Raw genomic sequence first — 11499 nt, 5'->3', positions numbered from 1 at the left:
GGAATACCAGTGTACCCCGCTGCAGTAAAGGAGATTTATGGTAGACTTGCCACTGTTAAATCTCTTTCTGCGAGGTATACTGGATTCCACAGGGCGCCCACCCTGACGCACTTAGCTTCTTTGGGTTTGTATGGCATTAGCCGCTTGTCCCTTCTCCTGTCGTGAGAATGTGGGTCTATGTGACTAACATCTACCGTCTCTCTTACCTGCTACTGCATTGGACTGGTTAACAAAACAGCTCCAGTGCCTGGAGGCGGGGTTATAGAGGAGGCGGTGCAGTACATCCTGGGAACAATCAAAGCTTTAGCCTGTTGGTGCCTCGGATCAAGATCCAACTCTACACCCCGATGTTATTCCCTGTGGAATCCAGTGTACCTCGCAGAAAGAGATTTAACAGTGGTAAGTCTACCATAAATCTCCTTTTTTATGGCTCTCTTGGAGGTGGGATCTCTCTGTTTCTCCATAGTTGAAGCTTTGATAGTGGCAATTCTTAAACCTGCCAAGGATCCGGCTTATCCAGACTCTTATCGCCCTATCTCCTTGCTTTCTACGGGTGTCAAAATCCTAGGCAAATATGTAGCTCTGTGATTGATCAGATGTGCTTTATGTCGGCAAAGTTGACGACTATCAATATCAGGTGTCCGTACACCTGTTTGAAGCTGGCTGGGGAGGAGATGGAGGATGGCTTGGTTGTATCTTTGGATGGCCGTTTCTGTGGGCAGTGCTTTCCAAACTGTGGGTGGGATCTGGGTTTCAGTCTTGGGTTCAACTGCTCTATTCTCCTGCTGCTAGGGCCTGTGTGAATGGTTTTGTTAATTCACACTTGGTAGGTGCACTAGACAGTATTCACCTTCACTATTTGCCATTGCCATAGAACCATTAGCCTGCGCTATCATGGCTTCTCCTGCAATCTCTGGACTATTGGTCTCGGGTCATGAGGAGAAGATCGCATTATGGGGGTCATTCCGAGTTGATCGCTCGCTAGCAGTTTTTAGCAGCCGTGCAAACGCTAAGCTGCCGCCCTCTGGGAGTGTATCTTAGCTTAGCAGAAGTACGAACGAAAGGATCGCAGAACGGCTACAAAAAATTATTGTGCAGTTTCTGAGTAGCTTCAGACCTACTCAGCGCTTGCGATTAATTCAGACCATTCAGTTCCGGATTTTACGTCACAAACACGCCCTGCGTTCGCCCAGCCACGCCTGTGTATTTCCTGGCATGCCTGCATTTTTTCGAGCACTCCCTGAAAACGGTCACTTGACACCCAGAAACGCCCACTTCATGTCAATCACTCTGCGGCGGCCATTGCGACTGAAAAGCTTAGCTAGACCCTGTGTGAAAATACATCGGCCGTTGTGAAAGTACGTTGCGCGTGCGCACTGCGCCGCATGCGCAGAAGTGCTGTTTTTTTACTTCATCGCAGCAAACATTTTCAGCTAGCGATCAACTCGGAATGACCCCCGATATGCTGATGATATGTTGTTATTTTTGTTGTGCATGGACTGCTTCATATCGGCTACCTTGGCAATGGTGGATTTTGGTTCTTTCTCAAATATCAAAATTGGGACAAATCGGTAGTCTTTCCTATCTAGGGGGAATGGGTCTGTCCCTGCCTGAGATGACATTGGCTGCTCAGCTGGTACAACTCCCAGACTTGCTGTCTAATCCGGAGCAGATTGTTGTGCGTTGGGCTTTGCTATGACGGACTGGTTTAGGATTCACCCCATTACAGTTTTTGGCAAAATCTCTGCTTTCTCATTGTTCCCTTATCTTGTTACAGGCTTGTTGAGTTTGGTTGGTGGCAGTGCTGATTTTTGGGGAGCTTGGCATCGATCCCTGCTTCCAGCTTTGGGGTAACTCTACTTTCTCTATCGTCCTAAGTGGATGCTGGGGTTCCTGAAAGGACCATGGGGAATAGCGGCTCCGCAGGAGACAGGGCACAAAAAAGTAAAGCTTTTACCAGATCAGGTGGTGTGCACTGGCTCCTCCCCCTATGACCCTCCTCCAGACTCCAGTTAGATTTTGTGCCCGAACGAGAAGGGTGCAATCTAGGTGGCTCTCCTAAAGAGCTGCTTAGAGAAAGTTTAGCTTAGGTTTTTTATTTTACAGTGAGTCCTGCTGGCAACAGGATCACTGCAACGAGGGACTTAGGGGAGAAGTAGTGAACTCACCTGCGTGCAGAGTGGATTTGCTGCTTGGCTACTGGACACTAGCTCCAGAGGGACGATCACAGGTACAGCCTGGATGGTCACCGGAGCCGCGCCGCCGGCCCCCTTGCAGACGCTGAAGAGAGAAGAGGTCCAAAATCGGCGGCTGAAGACTCCTGAGTCTTCATAAAGGTAGCGCACAGCACTGCAGCTGTGCGCCATTTTCCTCTCAGCACACTTCACACAACAGTCACTGAGGGTGCAGAGCGCTGGGGGGGGCGCTCTGAGAGGCAAATAAAAACCTTATTAGAGGCAAAAAATACCTCACATATAGCCCACAGAGGCTATATGGAGATATTTAACCCCTGCCTAACTTCAAAAATAGCGGGAGACGAGCCCGCCGAAAAAGGGGCGGGGCCTATCTCCTCAGCACACAGCGCCATTTTCTCTCACAGAAAAGCTGGAGAGAAGGCTCCCAGGCTCTCCCCTGCACTGCACTACAGAAACAGGGTTAAAACAGAGAGGGGGGGCACTGATTTTGGCGATATTGTATATATATAAAAGATGCTATAAGGGAGAAACACTTATATAAGGTTGTCCCTATATAATTATAGCGTTTTTGGTGTGTGCTGGCAGACTCTCCCTCTGTCTCCCCAAAGGGCTAGTGGGTCCTGTCCTCTGTCAGAGCATTCCCGGTGTGTGTGCTGTGTGTCGGTACGTGTGTGTCGACATGTATGAGGACGATGTTGGTGAGGAGGCGGAGAAATTGCCTGTAATGGTGATGTCACTCTCTAGGGAGTCGACACCGGAATGGATGGCTTATTTAGAGAATTACGTGAGAATGTCAACACGCTGCAAGGTCGGTTGACGACATGAGACGGCCGACAATCTATTAGGACCGGTCCAGGCGTCTCAGAAACACCGTCAGGGGTTTTAAAAACGCCCATTTACCTCAGTCGGTCGACACAGACACAGACACGGACACTGAATACAGTGTCGACGGTGAATAAACAAACGTATTTCTCATTAGGGCCACACGTTAAGGGCAATGAAGGAGGTGTTACGTGTTTCTGATACTACAAGTACCACAAGAAAGGGTATTATGTGGGAGTGAAAAAACTACCTGTAGTTTTTCCTGAATCAGATAAAATAAAATGAAGTGTGTGATGATGCGTAGGGTTACCCCGATAGCAAATATTGGCGTTATACCCTTTTCCCGCCAGAAATTAGGGTACGTTGGGAAACACCCCTTAGGGTGATAAGGCGCTCACACGCTTATCAAGTGGCGTTACCGTCTCCAGATACGGCCGCCCTCAAGGAGCCAGCTGATAGGAAGCTGGAAAAATATCCTAAAAAGTATATACACACATACGGTGGTTATACTGCGACCAGCGATCGCCATCAGCCTGGAGATGCAGTGCTGGGTTGGCTTGGTCGGATTCCCTGACTGAAAATATTTTATTCATGTAGAGCATTTAATAGGATGCATTCTATATATATGTATGTGAGATGCACAGAGGGATATTTGCTCTCTGGCATCAAGATAAGTGCGTTGTCCATATCTCCCAGAAGATGTCAGGGACACGACAGTGGTCAGGTGATACAGATCCCATACGGCAGATGGAAGTATTGCTGTATAAAGGGAAGGAGTTATTTGGGGGTCGGTCCATCGGACCTGGGGACCACAGCAACAGCTGGGAAATCCAACCTTTTTTACCCCAAGTTACATCTCAGCTAAAAAAGACACCGTCTTTTCAGCCTCAATTCCCATGAGGGCATGCAGGCAAAAGGCCAGTCATATCTGCCCAGACATAGAGGTAAGGGAAGTAGACTGCAGCAGGCAGCCCTTTCCCAGGAAAAGAAGCCCTCCACCGCGTCTGCCAAGTCCTCAGCATGACGCTGGGGCCGTGCAAGCGGACTCAAGGTGGGGGGGTAGTCTCAAGAGTCTCAGGGCGCAGTGGGATCACTCGCAAGTTGACCCCTAGATCGTACGAGTATTATCCCAGGGGTAAAGATTGGAGAGTCGAGACATCTTCTCCTCGCAGGTTCCTGAAGTCTGCTTTACCAACGGCTCCCTCCGACAGGGAGGCAGCATTGGAAACAATTCACAAGCTGTATATCCAGCAGGTGATAATCAAAGTACCCCTCCTACGACAAGGAAAAGGGTATTATTTTTCCACACTATATTGTGGTACTGAAGCCAGACGGCTTGGTGACACATAGTCTAAATCTAAAATGTTTTGAACACTTACATAAAAGGTTCAAATCGAGATAAAGTCACTCAGAGCAGTGATAGCGAACCGGAAAAAAGGGGACTATATGGTGTCCCTGGACATCAAGGATTACCTCCATGTCCAAATTTTGTCCTTCTCATCAAGGGTACCTCTGGTTCGTGGTACAGAACTGTCAATATCAGTTTCAGACGATGCCGTTTGAATTATCCACGGCACCCCGGGCCTTTTTACCAAGGTAATGGCCGAAAAGATGTTTCTTCAAAGAAAAAAGGCATCTAAATTATCCCTTACTTGCACGACCTAAAAAGGGCAAGTTCCAGAGAACAGTTGGAGGTCGGAAGAGCACTATCTAAAGTAGTTCTTCGACGGCACGACTGGATTCTAAATATTCCAAGAATCGCAGCTGTTTTCCGACGATACGTCTGCTGTTCCTAGGGATGATTCTGGACACGGTTCAGAAAAAGGTTTTTCTTCCCGAGGAAAAAGCCAAGGAGTTATCCGACCTGTCAGGAACCTCCTAAAACCAGGAAAGGTGTCTGTACATCAATGCACAAGAGTCCTGGGAAAAATGGTGGCTTTTTACGAAGCAATTCCATTCGGCAGATTCCATGCAAGAATTTTCCAAAGGGATCTGTTGGACAAATGGTCAGGGTCGCATCCTCAGATGCACCTGCGAATAACCCTGTCGCCAAGGACAAGGGTATATCTTCTGTGGTGGTTGCAAAAGGCTCATCTATTGGAGGGCCGCAGATTCGGCATACAGGATTTGATCCTGGTGACCACGGACGCCAGCCTGAGAGGTTGGGGAGCAGTCACACAAGGAAGAAACTTCCAGGGGGTATGGACGAACCTGGAAAAGTCTCTTCACATAAACATTCTGGTACTAAGAGCAATCTAAAATGCTCTAAGCCAGGCGGAACCACTCCTGCAAGGAAAACCGGTGTTGATTCAGTCGGACAACATCACGGCGGTCGCCCATGTAAACAGACAGGGCGGCACAAGAAGCAGGAGTGCAATGGCAGAAGCTGCCAAGATTCTTCGCTGGGCGGAGAATCACGTAATAGCACTGTCAGCAGTGTTCTTCCCGGGCGTGGACAACTGGGAAGCAGACTTCCTCAGCAGACACGATATTCACCCGGGAGAGTGGGGTCTTCATCCAGAAGTCTTCCACATGCTAATAAACTGTTGGGAAAGACCAATGGTAGACATGATGGCGTCTCGCCTCAACAAGAAACTGGACAAGTATTGCGCCAGGTCAAGAGATCCACAGGCAATAGCTGTGGACGCACTGGTAACACCTTGGGTGTACAAATCAGTATATGTGTTTCCTCCTCTGCCTCTCATACCAAAGGTATTGAAGATTATACGGTGAAGAGGAGTAAGAACAATACTAGTGGCTCCGGATTGGCCAAGAAGGACTTGGTACCCGGAACTTCAAGAGTTGGTCACGGACGACCCGTGCCCTCTACTTCTGAGAAGGGACCTGCTACAACAGGGTCCCTGTCTCTTTCAAGACTTACCGCGGCTGCGTTTGACGGCATGGCGGTTGAACGCCAGATCCTAAAAGGGAAAGGCATTCCAGAAGAAGGCATTCCTACCTTGATTAAGGCAAGGAAGGAAGTCACCGCGAAACATTATCACCGCATTTGGCGAAAATATGTCGCGTGGTGCGAGGATCGGAGTGTTCCGACGGAGGAATTTCAACTGGGTCGTTTCCTACATTTCCTACAATCAGGATTGTCTATGGGTCTCAAATTGAGATCTATTAAGGTTCAAATTTCGGCCCTGTCAATATTCTTCCAAAAAGAATTGGCCTCAGTTCCTGAGGTACAGACTTTTGTTAAAGGAGTACTGCATATACAGCCTCCTGTGGTGCCTCCGGTGGCACCGTGGGATCTAAATGTAGTTTTAGATTTCCTCAAATCCCATTGGTTTGAACCATTGAAAAAGGTGGATTTTAAATATCTCACATGGAAAGTGACTATGTTACTGGCCCTGGCTTCCGCCAGGAGAGTATCTGAATTGGCGGCTTTATCTTATAAAAGCCCTTATCTAATCTTCCATTCGTATAGGGCAGAACTGAGGACTCGTCCGCATTTTCTCCCTAAGGTGGTATCAGCGTTTCACCTGAACCAACCTATTGTGGTGCCTGCGGCCACTGGCGACTTGGAGGACTCCAAGTTGTTGGACGTTGTCAGAGCCTTAAAAATATACATTTCAAGGACGGCTGAAGTCAGAAAATCTGACTCGCTGTTGATACTATATGCACCCAACAAGTTGGGTGCCCCTGCTTCTAAGCAGACGATTGCTCGTTGGATTTGTAACACAATTCAACTTGCTCATTCTGTGGCAGGCCTGCCACAGCCTAAATCTGTTAAGGCCCATTCCACAAGGAAGGTGGGCTCATCTTGGGCGGCTGCCCGAGGGGTCTCGGCATTACAATTCTGCCGAGCAGCTACGTGGTCGGGGGAAAACACGTTTGTAAAATTCTACAAATTTGATACCCTGGCAAAAGAGGACTTGGAATTCTCTCATTCGGTGCTGCAGAGTCATCCGCACTCTCCCGCCCGTTTGGGAGCTTTGGTATAATCCCCATGGTCCTTTCAGGAACCCCAGCATCCACTTAGGACGATAGAGAAAATAAGAATTTACTTACCGATAATTCTATTTCTCGGAGTCCGTAGTGGATGCTGGGCGCCCATCCCAAGTGCGGATTATCTGCAATACTGTACATAGTTATTGTTAACAAATTCGGGTTATATTGTTAAGGAGCCATCTTTAAGAGGCTCTTTCTGTTATCATACTGTTAACTGGGTTTAGATCACAAGTTGTACGGTGTGATTGGTGTGGCTGGTATGAGTCTTACCCGGGATTCAAATTGCCTCCCTTATTGTGTACGCTCGTCCGGGCACAGTACCTAACTGGAGTCTGGAGGAGGGTCATAGGGGGAGGAGCCAGTGCACACCACCTGATCTGGTAAAAGCTTTACTTTTTTGTGCCCTGTCTCCTGCGGAGCCGCTATTCCCCATGGTCCTTTCAGGAACCCCAGCATCCACTACGGACTCCGAGAAATAGAATTATCGGTAAGTAAATTCTTATTTTTTTGAACTGCTCACCCTTGACGGAAGAGCTTTATGGTTGTCTCATGGGGTGGATACTATGGGTCAACTATATCAAAATGAGGTTGTACGTTCCTTTGTGCATCTCACCCTTAACTTTGCTTTCTCTTACGTCCTAGACGATGATGGGGACTCCGTAAGGACCATGGGGTATAGACCGGCTCCGCAGGAGACATGGGCACTATAAAGAACTTTAGAATGGGTGTGCACTGGCTCCTCCCTCTATGCCCCTCCTCCAAACCTCAGTTAGATCCTGTGCCCAGAGGAGACTGGGTGCATTACAGGGGAGCTCTCCTGAGTTTCTCTGTAAAAAGAATTTTGTTAGGTTTTTTATTTTCAGGGAGCACTGCTGGCAACAGGCTCCCTGCATCGTGGGACTGAGGGGGAGAGAAGCAGACCTACTTAACTGATAGGCTCTGCTTCTTAGGCTACTGGACACCATTAGCTCCAGAGGGTCGGAACACAGGTCTCACCCTCGCCGTTCGTCCCGGAGCCGCGCCGCCGTCCTCCTCACAGAGCCGGGAGATAGAAGCTGGGTGAGTAGAAGAAGAAAGAAGACTTCAAAAGCGGGAGAAGACTTCAGATCTTCAGTGAGGTAACGCGCAGCGGTAACGCTGCGCGCCATTGCTCCCACACACACACACACAACCGGGCACGGTAAGGGTGCAGGGCGCAGGGGGGGCGCCCTGGGCAGCTATTAAAAGCCTCAAGGGACACTGGCAGATGTACATATATATTATTAACCCCCGCCAGTTTTTTTATTATTTGAGCGGGACCGAAGCCCGTTGCTGAGGGGGCGGGGCTTGATCCTCCAGCACTAACCAGCGCCATTTTCTCCACAGCACATGCAGAGAAGCTGGCTCCCCGGATTCTCCCCTGCTGAACACAGAGGGAAAAAAGAGGGGTGGGGGGCACTTTTTATTGGCGCAGTGAGTGTATATTTATATAAAAGCGCTGTTTGTTCGGGAATTTGGTTTCCAGTGTGTGCAGGCATACTCTCTCTGTCTCTCCAAAGGGCCTTATTGGGGAACTGTCTCCATATAGATATATCCCTGAGTGTGTGGGGGTGTCGGTACGCGTGTGTCGGCATGTCTGAAGCGGAAGGCTCTTCTAAGGAGGAGGTGGAGCAGATGATTGTGGTGTCTCCGTCGGCAACGCCGACACATGATTGGATGGATATGCTGAATGTTTTAAATGCAAATGTGGCTTTGTTACATAAGAGCTTAGACAAAGCAGAGTCCAGGGAAAATACAGGTAGTCAATCAATGGCTTTGACGGTGTCACAGGGCCCAAAAAAAGTCCCCTGTCCCAAATAACAGACACTGATACCGACACTGATTCTGACTCCAGTGTCGACTACGATGATACTAGGTTACACCCAAGGGTGGCCAAGAGTATTCATTATATGATTATTGCAATAAAAGATGTTTTGCATATCACGGATGACCCCTCTGTCCCTGACAAGAGGGTTCACATGTTTAAAGAAAAGAAAAATTAGGTAACTTTTCCCCCATCTCATGAGCTGAACGAGTTCTTTGAAAAGGCTTGGGAAACTCCAGACAAGAAGCTGCAGATTCCCCAAATAATTCTTATGGCATATCCTTTCCCTGCGCAGGACAGGTTACGGTGGGAATCCTCACCCAGGGTGGACAAGGCGTTAACGCGCTTGTCCAAAAAGGTGGCGCTACCGTCTCCAGACACAGCAGCCCTCAAGGATCCTGCTGATCGCAGACAGGAAACTACCTTAAAATCAATTTATACACATACAGGGACCTTGCTCAGTCCGGCAATAGCGTCGGCTTGGGTTTGTAGTGCTGTAGCAGCTTGGACTGATACCTTGTCAGCTGACATTGATACCCTTGATAGGGATACAATGTTATTGACCTTAGGTCACATAAAAGACGCAGTCTTATATATGAGAGACGCTCAGAGAGACGTTGGTCTGCTAGGTTCGAGAGCCAACGCCATAGCGATTTCTGCTAGGCGAGCCCTGTGGACCCGCCAATGGTCGGGTGATGCCGATTCAAAGAAACATATGGAAGTTTTACCTTACAAAGGTGAGGATTTATTTGGGGAAGGTCTCGCAGACCTGGTTTCCACAGCTACCGCAGGTAAATCTACCTTTTTACCTTATGTTTCTCCACAGCAAAAGAAGAAAATGCCGCAATATCAGATGCAGTCCTTTCGGTCGCATAAGTCCAGAAGAGGTCGGGGTTCTTCCTTCCTCGCCAGAGGTAAGGGTAGAGGGAAAAAACTGCCTGCTACGGCTAGTTCCCAGCAGCAGAAGTCCTCCCCGGCTTCTACTAAATCCACAGCATGACGCTGGGACTCCACTGAGGGAGTCCTCCCCGGTGGGGGCACGTCTTCGACTCTTCAGCCACGTCTGGGTTCAGTCAGACGTGGATCCTTGGGCAATGGAAATTGTATCCAAAGGCTACAAGCTGGAATTCGAAGACCTGCATCCTTGCTGGTTTTTCAAATCGGCTTTACCAGCTTCTCCCTCAGACAGGGAGATAGTTTTAGCTGCGATTCAAAAACTGTGTCAACAACAAGTGGTTGTCGAGGTTCCCCTAGTTCAACAGGGGAAGGGGTACTATTCAACCCTATTTGTGGTCCCGAAACCGGATGGTTCGGTCAGACCCATTCTAAATTTAAAATCCCTAAACCTGTACTTAAAAAAGTTCAAATATGGAATCGCTTAGGGTGGTTATCTCCAGCTTGGAAGGGGGGGATTTTATGGTGTCTCTAGACATAAAGGATGCATACCTTAATGTCCCCATATATCCCCCTCATCAGGCGTACCTGAGATTCGCTGTACAGGACTGTCATTACCAGTTTCAGATGTTGCCATTTGGGCTTTCCACGGCCCCGAGGATTTTCACAAAGGTAATGGCGGAAATGATGGTGCTCCTGCGCCGACAGGGAGTCACAATTATCCCGTACTTGGACGATATGATAAAAGCGAGATCGAGAGATCAGTTGCTGAAAAGCGTATCGCTCTCCCTGAGTGTGCTGCAGCAGCATGGCATGCTTTTAATATGTCATATTTTACGTCTTGCACTGGCAGGCAGGTACTAAACCATCATGCAGTACCATCAGGAAAGTGTCTGACTGGCTCCAAATGTATTCTGCAGCTGGACAATGACCCTAAACATACAGCCAATGTCATTAAGAACTATCTTCAGCGTAAAGAAGAACAAGGAGTCCTGGAAGTGATGATATGGCCTCCACAGATCCCTGATCTCAACGTCATCAAGTCTGTGTAGGTTTACATGAAGAGACGGAAGGATTTGAGCAAGCCTACATCCACAAAAGATCTGTGGTTAGTTCTCCAAGATGTTTGAAACAACCTCCCTGCTGAGTTCCATCAAAACCTAGAAGAATTTATGCTGTTTTGAAGACAAATGGTGGTCATGCCAAATATTGTTTTGATTTCGATTTCTCTTCTGTTCATTCACTTTGCATTTTAATTGATAGAAATAAACTATTAACACTTCTATTGTTAAAAGCATGCTTACTTTGCAGCATTTTTTTCACACCTGCCTAAAACTTTTGCACGGAACTGTAGATCTAAACATTGTGCCTGATTCAGAGAAGCGTGGAATTTGCGTGCATCTGCAACCTTGTTCAGCTCTTAACTAGTTACCTGACGTGGTTGCATTAGATGTGACCACACCATACTGGCCTTTCCCTGACATGGCCGCATCTAGGGGGTCATTCCTACCTGATCGCACGCTGCCGTTTTTTTGCAGTGCAGCGATCAGGTCACTACTGCATATGCACCGCAATGCGCAGGCACGTCGTAAGGGTACAAAGCGGATCGTTGCTGTGCGATGGATTTAACGAAGAATCCATTCGCACGGGCGATCGCAAGGTGATTGAAAGGAAGGTGGCAACTGACTGTTTTCAGGGAGTGTTTGGAAAAGCCCAGGTGTGTCCAAGCGTTTGCAGGGCGGGTGTCTGACGTCAATTCCGGCCCCGGACAGGCTGAAGTGATCGCAA

Source organism: Pseudophryne corroboree, chromosome 12 (assembly GCF_028390025.1).
Source record: "Pseudophryne corroboree isolate aPseCor3 chromosome 12, aPseCor3.hap2, whole genome shotgun sequence".
NCBI classification, from domain to species: domain Eukaryota; kingdom Metazoa; phylum Chordata; class Amphibia; order Anura; family Myobatrachidae; genus Pseudophryne; species Pseudophryne corroboree.
Note: the sequence above shows the minus strand (reverse complement) of the source record.